The sequence below is a fragment of the Leptonychotes weddellii genome, chromosome 2 (genome assembly GCF_054177405.1).
Source record: "Leptonychotes weddellii isolate Sample4059 chromosome 2, ASM5417740v2, whole genome shotgun sequence".
Classification (NCBI taxonomy): Eukaryota; Metazoa; Chordata; class Mammalia; order Carnivora; family Phocidae; genus Leptonychotes; species Leptonychotes weddellii.
The window spans coordinates 29,486,824-29,498,269 of record NC_138370.1 but is presented as its reverse complement, the minus strand read 5'-3'; the positions used below and the strand labels follow the sequence as shown (position 1 = coordinate 29,498,269).

The following is an 11,446-nucleotide window of genomic DNA, read 5'->3' as shown; positions in this document are numbered from 1 at the left end:
ATATTTTGAAGCTGTTATTGAGCGCTGGCAAATTTGCGATTTTCATGCCACCTTGACTAACTAAAATTTTCATTATTCTGAAGTGCCCTTCTTTATCTTTGGTAACACATTTTGTTTAGAAATCTATTTTGTTTGTTACTAATATAGCCACTCCAGCCTTCTTGTGCTTACTCTTTACATGATATATCATTTTTTATCCATCTATTTTTGATCTATCTCTGTCTTTATATTTAAAGTATGTCTATGTGTTTTTTTAAGTAGACATTAATTTTTAGAGCAGTTTTCAGTCCACAGTTATACTGAGCAGAAAGTATAGAGAGTTCCCATGTACCCCTGCCCCCAAACGCACACACCGTCCCCAGTGTCAACACCGCACACCAGAGTGGTACATATGTTACAACCAACACTGACATCATCGCCACCCGAAGCCCATAGTTTACATTAGGATTCACACTTGGGATTGTACATTCTATGAGTTTTAACAAACATATAATAACATGTATCCACCACTGTAGTATCATACAGAATAGTGTCAATCCTCTAAAAACCTGCTGTGTTCTGCCTATTCATCCTCCCCCACCCCATTCCCTGGCAATCAGATCTTTTTACTGTTTTTGTAGTTTTGCCTTCTCCAGAATGTCATAATAGAATCAAACAGTATGTAGCCTTTCAGACTGGCTTGTCTCATTTAGTAATATGCATTTAAGTTTCTTCCATGTCTTTTTGGTGGCTTGATAACTCAATTCTTTTCAGCCCTGAATAATATTCCTTGTCTGGATGTACCACAGTTTATCCATTCCCCTACTAAAGGACATCTTGGTTATTTTGGGAATTTTTGGCAATTATGAATAAAGCTGCTTTAAACATCATGTGAAGATTTTTGTTTGTACAAAAGTTTTTAACTAATTTGGGCAAATACCAAGGAATGTAATTGCTGGATCATATGGTTTATTTGTAAGAAACCACCAAACTATCTTCCAAAGGGGCTGTACCATTTTGCACTCCTACCAGCAATGGATGAGAGTTCCTGTTATCCACATCCTCACCAGTATTTAGTGTCACTAGTGTTCTGAATCTTTGCCATTGTAATAGGTGTGCAGTCGTATCCCTTTGTTTTAATTTGTAGACTCCTGATGACACATGATGTGGCACATCTTTCATATGTTTATTTGCCATATATATATACATGATTTTATTTATTTATTTGACACAGAGAGAGAGGGAGAGGGAGAAGCAGACTCCCCACTGAGCAGGGAGCCCAATGTGGGGCTCGATCCCAGGACCCTGGGATCATGACCTGAGCCGAGGGCAGATGCTCAATCGACTGAGCCACCTAGGTACCCCTATATATATCTTTTTCACTGAGGTGTTACATTTGGCTTTTTAATCCATTTAAAAATAATCATCAATTTTAGTCTTTTGATTGGAGTGTTTAGGTTATAAACATTTAATGTAATTACTGATATGGTTGGGTTCGGTTCTATCATTTTATTTTAAAGATTTTATTTATTTGACAGAGAGAGAGAAAGAGAGAGAGTGTACAAGCAGGAGAGTGGCAGGCAGAGGGAGAAGCAGACTCTTGGCTGAGCAGGGAGCCCAACTCGGGGCTTGACCCCAGGACCCTGGGATCGTGACTTGAGCCAAAGGCAGGTGCTTAACTCACTGAGCCACCCAGGCGCCGTGGTTCTATCATTTTATATTTTTGTTTTCTACTTTTCTCTCCTGACATTTACTTCTCCATTTCCCATTTCCTGCCTTTTAAAAAATATTACTTTAATATTTTATAAATTATTCCATTTTTGTTTTATTGATGGCTTTTTAGCTACAGTGTTTACATTTTTATTTCAGCGGTTGACCTATAAATTATAAAATACATCCTTAACTTTCCATAGCCCATTTAAAGTTAATAATGTACTTCTTCATCTAGAGATGAAAAGTGCAATTTCTGAAAAAAATTCAACAGATTGACTTAACTACCAAATGGATGTGTTAAATGAAAGAATAATAAACTTTAAGGTAGAGCAACCAAAATTACTCAAGCTCATACCACACCAGAATCTACTTCCATTTCCTCTTCGGTACCTTCAGAACACGGTAGTCACTTTATATATGATGTCCAGGTTTTAGAGTTATTTTCTGCAAGAATGGTCAAAATACCCAGAATGGTCCATAATATCCAGAGGTAGAAGCCTGTATATTATTTTTATGAGATGGTAATGCTCAGCTTTATCACCCACCTTTCTCATCACAGTTGTCCTGAGTGACCCCAGTTTCAAAAATCAAATCCACCTCCACAGGATAAAGACTCATCTAGAATACTGAGAATAATTTGGTATGTGCCCTGAAGACAATTTTAAGGGCATTGAGCAATGGAAGCATAATTGCACTAAGTCTGTAATATCTTAAGGTGACAGAGACTAATATTCCATAATATCTGTTTTTCTCTTCTCTCTTAGTAAAACAAACAAAAAAAATCCTGACTTTTAGCTATTATGGATAATAGCTACATTTCCCAGACTGGCCATGTAACTAAGTTTTGGTCAATGGGATAAAAATAAAAGTGCCAAGTTCAACTTATATGAAGTATCATTAATGGGAGGTACTATGGGCTGAATGTTTGTGTCTCCCTCAAATTCATGTGTTGAATAATCCCCAAGAGTGATGGTATTAGGAGATGGAACATTTGGGGAGGGCTTAAATCATGAGGGTGGAGCCCTCATGAATGAGATTGGTGCCCTTATAAAAGAGGCTCCAGAGAGATTCCTTGCCCCTTCCCCCATTTGAGGACAATAGCTAGAAAGCACTGGCTATGAACCTGGAAGAGAGCCCTCACCTTGCTGGCACACTGATCTTGGACTTTCAGCCTCCAAAACTGTGAGAAATACATGTATAAGCTACACATTCTGTGGTATTTTGTTATAGCAGCCCAAAAAGACTAAGATAGGTGGTGAGCCCTTTTTGGCTCTTTCTTTCCCCTGCCGGCTGGAATGTAGATGGGATAGCTCAGTTCATGCGGCCATACTTCTTGAGGTTGAAGGAGCCTGGATCCATGACACCATGGAGCCCCTAAGTCTGCCCTACAGACCTTTTATGTGAAAGAAAAAATAAACTTACATATTGCTTAACCACTATTATTTTGGATTTCTGAAAAACTCAGCCAAAGCAAATCCTGATTATATTATGGTCATTAAATTACGGAGAAAAAACGTCCTATTATCTTGTAGTAGAACCATCTGTACTAGAAGAATGGTATTACTGAGTGACCCTGCCAGCAATCATCCCACCTACTCTTTAGATAAAGAGTGTGTATAAATTAGGGGCGCCTGGGTGGCTCAGTCGCTTAAGCGTCCAATTCTTGGTGTCATCTCAAGTCATGATCTCTGGGTTGTGAGATCGAGCTCCGAGAAGGGCTCCGCGCTCAGCGCGGTTTCTGCTTGTACTCCTCCCTCGCTCCTCCCCTGATCTCTTTCACTCTCTCAAATAAATAAATAAAATCTTAAAAAAAAAAAAAAAACCCTAACCCTAATACATCCCAGGGCTGAAGTATAGTTCCTGCTGAATGTGTCCATAAAATCTACCCCCAGCCATCATTCCACCCATGCAAATCTATGCTCTATTCCAAATAAACTTTCTCCAATTGAATGTTTCCATTCTCTTCTCCCTCAGTCCTGCCCTGAGTGATTCGTTCATTTATGCATTCATTCATTCATTCATTCACTCATTCATTCAGCAGATACACCCAGACACCTACCTTGATGTCTATCTTACTCTGAATTCATCTTGGCAAAAGTGTTGCAGAACTTGAGAGTTGCCTGAGACCAGCCGTCAGCCTCACAATGACCCTGTTGACCCTAATTCCGCCTCACATTATTGTCATGGCGCTGCCTAAATTCAACAAAAAGTCAAAACTAAGAGACTGATTTCTAGAAAAGAGCTGGAAAGGACCTAAGAGGTCATCTAGTTCCAGCTTCTTTTATTAATATGAGTGAACCGAGGCCCTGACACACTTGAGACTTGCCCAGGGTTACAGAGTGCCAAAGCTGCAACCAGGACTCAGATTTCCCCACCCCGCCCAGCCCTCTGTTCTTTCCTCCCTTCTTACTTCCTTCATTCACACTTAATCCAAATACAAAGATTACATATCTATTACTTTGATTAGAAAATACGAACATTTTACTTTAAAAACCATCCCAGTTATACTCAGTGTCAAAGAAAGAAATTACCTTTGGTGATTTGTCTTTGAATTTATTCTCAGTTTACCCTGAAGAGTGAACATGCCAGCAACCCAGACCAGGACCTTTGCTCTGACTGGAGCCCTTAGGACTGAAAAAAATTAAGTCAGGTGAAAGTCACATGCTTATTTACAAGGTAGGTTTTCAGTGCAAGTTTCCAGCCAAACGCCTTCTGCCTAAGGCTAATTCTCAGAAATTCCTCTACGGTTCCACCACTCTGTGTATGACTGTTGTCTTACACTTTGTGCTAGTGAAGCTGACTTCTGGCGCGCACACACACACCCACACACACAGTCTTTGTTCCCCTCATTTAAGGTGATACAACCGTCATCCATAATAAGTGGGCAGTTTCCAGAAGAAAGTTTGTGCTTCAGACCTGTGATTCTGCCCTCCTACTGTGGGAACGGCTGCCAAGTCCACAATTTCAGTCTGTATTCTCCAGGAGAGCAATGAAAGCATTTAAAACAACAACAACAAAACTTCTTTGGTTTTTTATTTCATTTACTTGTCATTTCTATTCCTACATAATGGTTCCGGGACTATATCTTTTGTGTGCTTTCTGCTGATTGATTGATTGATTGATTTCTATTGATTTTGTTTTTAAAGCAGGATATTTTTTGTGCCCTAGCCTTGTCTTCAGAGACAGAACCTGCCTATAATTCAAACATCCTCAGTAACCTCAAGTGTCTTCTTGGAACATTAACTCTTGGTACTTTTTTGGGTCTCATCTAACTCAGGGGTGGAGACCTGGAGCAACCTTTGGGTATTTATTTTTAAGTAATCTCTACATCTAACATGGGGCTCAAGCTCACAACCCTGAGGTCAAGAGTTGCATGCTCTACCGACAGAACCAGCCAGGCGCCCCAACCTTTGGTGCTTAAACATGGATTCCAACCCACTGCCTGGTGCTGAGGGTTGGAGAATAGGGAGAGTATATTGTATTTCTACTCTCTGACCCAGCAGGCTCCAACGTTAGTCATTGCACCAAGAAATGAAAAAGCAGGTAGAAAAAACAGAAAGTTGGCAAGAGTCCTGAGGGCTGGGTTCAAGGAAGTGCTCAAACTTGCGAGCATTAAATTTGGAATTAAAAAATCAGTATGATGGTTCATTGAATCAAAATAGCAGCATAAATATAAAAACAAAACAAAACACTATTGTTTTCTGGCTGGGCAAATCAGCAGGCTGTGTGGAGCCTAAGAATGTTGCAAAGCAGAAGCAAACATTCAAAGGAAATCTCTAAAGACAGACAAAGTAAATATAAAATGTTTTTTGGCTTAGAAGATAAGACTGTCCTTAGAGGGCATGTCGGGACCTTAATTATTTACCTTAGGACATTTGTGAGCCAGCCAGAGCTGCCAAGTTACAAGAATAAAACAGGCTTTTCACCATAAGCAAGATAAATACAAAGATTAAGAGCAGGTGGAACCAAACCTCAGAGCCACCCTTTCCTCAGGCAGTCTCAAAGTCTTCCACATTCCAACAGAGAAAGACCAGAATTGCACTGCAATGATTCTGAACCTGCAGGTGAAAATCCAGGGCTACCCATGGGAGTTAGGATGGAAGAAAATAAAAATATGACACCTTACCAGATGTAGTATGTGCACTGATCAGCAGGGAGTGCTCCTGTCGACCTTTTTCCGTGCTCCAGGGAGGGGTGGTATCAGACCAGGATTTGCTTTGGGTAGCCTTAGTTTTGAATTTTTCAACTTTCTTCCTGGGCTCACAAGTTATTTTTTATCTGTATTCAACTCCGTGATCCACATGGCTATTGATACTATAACCATTTTTTTGAGCATCTGGGATCCAAAAGGTGTGGGCGGCATAAGTGGAAGCTATAGACTCCATCATTTGGGTCCTCTGCCCCTCCATGAATAGTCCCTGGGAGGAAGGGACTGATCCTACCACAAGGACTGAACAGGGCATGAGATGGTCATTGCAAGAAGGGAAACAGAGGCTTGAGCAAAGTGGAATGAATGTGAGAAACATAATACCTGGATTGCCTGGTCAAAGCATACTGAGGACAGTCATAGGGCCGAAGAGCTAAAAGCGGCCAACGGGATCATCTGATTCCAAATCCCAACTGATTCAGAATTCCTCTGATTGAGAATTGTGACCAATGGTCAGCCAACCTCTGCTTGCAATATTCAGAGATATTTTTGGCAGGCGAAGAATTGCAGCACTCAGATCCCTTTCCAAGAAAGGACTTAGCAACCCAGCTTCAAGGAATGTGGTTAACTGATAACCTCCAGCTGTTAGTGCCTTCAGGGTCCGCCTCAGCTTTTCAATCTTCTCTGGGAGTCCCCAGCCAAAGGCTGAGCAAAGTGGTGGCATAAAGACCTGACCATTTCTGCCCAACAGGGCACTCCTCTTAGTGGATAATGTTTGCTTTGGAGCTCTTCATTGGCCTGGCAGAGACTTAGTCAGAACTACAGTCTGAAGGCTCTCCTGCCCAATCTTGCTTTCTCTCCTGTCCAAGTGTTACACCTCAGTAAGCCTTAATACATGAAGCACAGGGGATTTTTTTTAGAGCATGAGCTATTCCTTTTATATATATATATATATATTTTTTTTTTTTAATTAAGTAAACTCTACCCACAACGTGGGGCTTAAACTCATGACCCTGAAACTAAGAGTTGCATGCTCTACTGACTGAGCCAGCCTGGGCATAAACTATTCTTTACGATACTGTAACAGTGGAAACATGACACTACACGTTTGTCAAACCCATAGAATTTTACAGCACAAAAAGTGAACCTTAATGTATATGCATTAAAGAAGAATCACTTAGGAGGTGAGGGGATTCCAGGATGGAATGCAGACTAACAAAACAATCTAACTGTATTACAAATATACGAAACACCTGTACTTGAAGGGGTTGGGGGGAAAGGTGCTGACCTAAGTAACTCTGGGAACAGGTGGAGTCTGTAAGACTAATGGCCATTAAACTACACATGAGCACTGTATTCTGGCTGATAAAGTTGTTTCCCACAGGAGCACACGTTCACAATTCTAATAACACTATACATGTATATTGCAATTGAACGATGAAGTAAATGGATGGCAGATGGTGGGAGCCAGCTTTCTTGGCTGAAGTGAGAAGTTACAGGTAAGCAAAGGGAGGTCTAGAAGGAGCCATGTGGTAATAAATCAGAGTTGGAGACATCAATATGAATCCATGTTTTGTTCCATAAAGATTCAGATGGTTACATATAGAAATATTTATAAATATGTGTATATACCCAGGTTAGTATACACACATATATCTTGCTCTATCAGCTGACAGGGCATAAAATCAACAGCCCCTCAGTAGCAATAAGCATGTATAGCACCCAGAGCTTGGTTTTCAATTCCTTTCTCCAATAAAAGGAACCAGGACTACTTGGAGAAATGGGTGATTCTAGGACTGGGGCAAGAAATATACAAGGTGATCCTGGAGCTTCATACAGTGCCAGAAAGTAAAAAAGTGCTCAAGAAAGAAACAAACACAACACCAAAACCCACACTGATAGAGGTATAACATAGGGACACAGAAGCCAACTGAAAGAGTTCCCGATGGCCAAAGTTGGAACAAGTTGAGAAATGAAATAACAAATTAGTGTTGGATTATAACCTGAAGTATGAAATAATTACACATAAGTTTCTACAATATAAGTAAATGATTTAACAAATAAATAAATGAAGAGACAAATGTTCCATGAAGAAAAATTCCAAATAACTTGTGTAGATACTCCACTCTCAATGAGGGAATGCTTAACTCTCCACTCCTTAAGCATGGGTGGTGCATAGTGGCTTCCTTCCAAAGAGTACCGTATGGAAAGAGGAAAAAAGAGTCACTTTACAGTGGAGAAATCCGACAAACACTGCTTCAGCCATGTGATCAAGGTAAACACCAGTCGTGATAAGTCATGTTGACAGTATGTGTCCTTTTTTTTTTTTTAAAGATTTTATTTATTTATTTATTTGCCAGAGAGAGAGAGAGTGAGCGCACAAGCAGGGGGAGCGGCAGGCAGAGGGAGAAGCAGGCTTCCCGCTGAGCAAGGAGCTGATGCAGGACTCGATCCCAGGACCCTGGGGTCATGACCTGAGCTGAAGGCAGACGCTTAACCAACTGAGCCACCCAGGCATCCCAGACAGTATGTATCCTTGATATGATGCAAGGAAACAGTACTTTACTTCTGTGGTTTTCCTTCTAAGAACCCATAACCACAGTATAATCGTGAGAACAACATAAAACAAATTCCAATTGAGACATTTTACAAAATACAGGATCAACGGTCCTCAAAACTTTCCGGGTTGTCAAAAACAAGGAAATCTGAGAAACTGTCAAACTAAAAGTAACCAGAGGAGTTATAACTACTAAATGCAATAAGGCACCCAGGGTGGGATCTGGAACAGAAAGAGGACATTAGGTAAAAACTAAAGAAATTAAATAAAGTATGGACTTCAGTTAATAATAATGTATCAATATTGGTTCATTAATTGTGATATATGTACCACACAAATATTAAATGTTAATTACAGGGGATTCTGTATGTGGGTTATGTTGGAACACTCTATACTATCTTCATAATTTTTCTGTAAATCTAAAACTGTTGTAAAATGAAAAGGTTGTTTTTTTTTTTTTAAGATTTTATTTATTTATTTGACAGAGAGAGACACAGACAGAGTGGGAACACCAGCATAGGGAGTGGGAGAGGGAGAAGCAGGCTTCCTGCCGAGCAGAGAGCCCGATGCGGGGCTCGATCCCAGGACCCTGGGATCATGACCTGAGCTGAAGGCAGACACTTAATGACTGAGCCACCCAGGTGCCCTGAAAAGGTTGTTTTTAAAAACACTCCCTTATATCGTTAAAACTAACTTTCTTATATTTAGCTAACATCTGCCTGCCAAGAGTCTTTACCACCTTGAGTGATGTTTGATGATCCTCTGCCTGTAATCCCTCCTACCCTAGATCTTCATGTGGCTGCCTTTATTGTCATTCAGGACTCAACTCAAACATCACCACCTCAGTGAGGGTGCTTCCAACTACTCAGTCTGAAGAGGCATCTCCTAATCCCCAACCCTATTGTCTTATCTTGTCTTGATTTCTTCTGAAATTTTTTTTATTTTTATGTATCGTCTTATAACCACCCCCACACATGAGGCCCAGAACCTCATTATTCTTGCCCACAGCAATCTTCGCAAGTACCTAGAAAACAGTCTGGAAATACAGAGAACACTCAAGGAGATTTATTAGTTGAATGAACAAATGAAAAAATTGGTCTGCTTTCTTCGACATGATAGTTCTTTGAACATATGGACTTGCATGCCTCCAAGTTTTCTTTACTTCAAGCTGGAAACCTCTAGATTCTTCACATGTTTCTCACTTAACATAGGCCTCTGGTACCGGATGATGATACGGTAGTAATAAAATTATTTATTTATTTATTTATTTATTTATGTAGTGCTTTATCATATACTGTGCGCTGTGGTAAGTAAGCACTTTTAAAACAGCTTCTCTTTTATCCGCACAAAATTTATGCTCTATAAGTCAGGCATTGTTGGATGATGTCTGGAATGTCATTATCCCCCTTAAAAATGGCCCCAGATCTGGACTCTACCGATGAAATACATTCTGGACAAAAGAACTATTGCCTTCTCTGATGTCTTTGTCCATCAACATGACCTATTTGGGGGATAGGTTGGCTTAAGCAGCAGTGAAGCCATGCTTTTACTGCTGTCCTCTGCCAGTGGTCATCACACTGGTCTGTGATGAGATAAGGAGCTTGTAGCAGACTGTAAACCGCCCACATCACTAAGGACACTGTTCAGTTCAGCTGGTTTGTTTTTCACAGCAAGACCTTCTCAATGAAGGAAGCTGTGTGTTGGTTTCTAGTCTGACACCAGCTCTTCATCTTGTTGTGGACTGCCTCTCTGAATAGCACTGATCTCAGCCACAATTCTTAGCATTGTTTTCTTATTCTGTGTCATAACAGACTCAATATTTAGTTCATTCCTGCTGCCAACCAACTTCGAGCAAATGACTCGGTAGAAATCCTACAAAGAATACTCAAAGATTGCCCAGAAGGAGGGCAGTTGGTGAGAAAATGTGAGCAGAAGGTGAGAGGGTGGCATAGTGGAGAAGTCCTTAGACTGAGTCCTATGACCTCTAGTTTAGTCCTGGATCTGTCATTCGCCAGCTGTGGGTAGGGAAATTCTCTCCAGGTCTCATTTTCCTCATCTGTGAAAGAAGGTGATGGAGGTAGGTAAATTCTTTCAGTTTTTGTGCTCTAGGTTTTAACTCCTTGAGTCAAATGACTTCCACATACTAAATGTCCCTAGGCTGAGCCTTTCCACAACTTGTGTGTCCCCATCACATCTGCCACCATTTTGTTTCCCACAAAGTTTTGCCTGCTGACGACACAAGGGAATGTCACAGTGATATCCAGCAGTCAGGCCCAAAGATAAGGGAATTAGAGTCTAGGGGCTGAAAGGCATCTTCAGCAATATGTGTCTCCCAATGATTGAGCAATGCTTTTGTCAAACATAGAGGTATCAATAAATGCATGCCATCAGATTTTTTCTGGAGGTTTCTGGTACTGCATATAAAGGGCTTGAAAGTTACTACTCTGTCCTAACAGCAAGTAAAAAGCTGAACAGACTGAAAAATCAACAACTCTTCTTGGATCTGTAGGAGAGGGAATGACATCAGACAAACCACTCCACCCAAGATTGGAGAGACCGACAGGTGAGTACAGAAAGTCATTGCTTACCAGAACAGAGATTCATAAGCAGAACCACCATGGAAATAATTTGGATATTGAGAAATTGATTCTAAAGTTTAGATGGAGAGGCAAAAGACCCAGAATGGCCAACACAATTTTGAAGGACAGGAACTAAATTGTAGGACTGACACTACCCAACTTCAAGACTTACTATAAAGCTACAGTACTCAAGACAGTGTGGTACTGGTGAAAGAATGGACAAATAAATCAATGGAACAGAACAGAGAGCACAGAAATAGACCCATCTACAAATAGACCCATATACATTCAGTCAAAGGAGCAAAGGCAAGACAATGGAGCAAAGATAGTCTTTTCCAACAAAAAGAAATAAAAGGCATCCAAATTGGCAAAGAAGAAGTCAAACTCTCACTCTTTGCAGATGATATGATACTTTATGTGGAAAACCCAAAAGACTCCACCCCAAAACTGCTAGAACTCATATAGGAATTC

At 40.5% G+C, this 11,446-nt stretch overlaps 1 protein-coding gene across 1 annotated transcript in view; it reads right to left on the bottom strand.

Moving 5' to 3' along the window:
• Positions 1–11,446, bottom strand: part of TACC1 (transforming acidic coiled-coil containing protein 1) — a 117,631-nt gene that overhangs the window by 97,456 nt on the left and 8,729 nt on the right. The gene's annotated exons all lie outside the window — the stretch shown is intronic.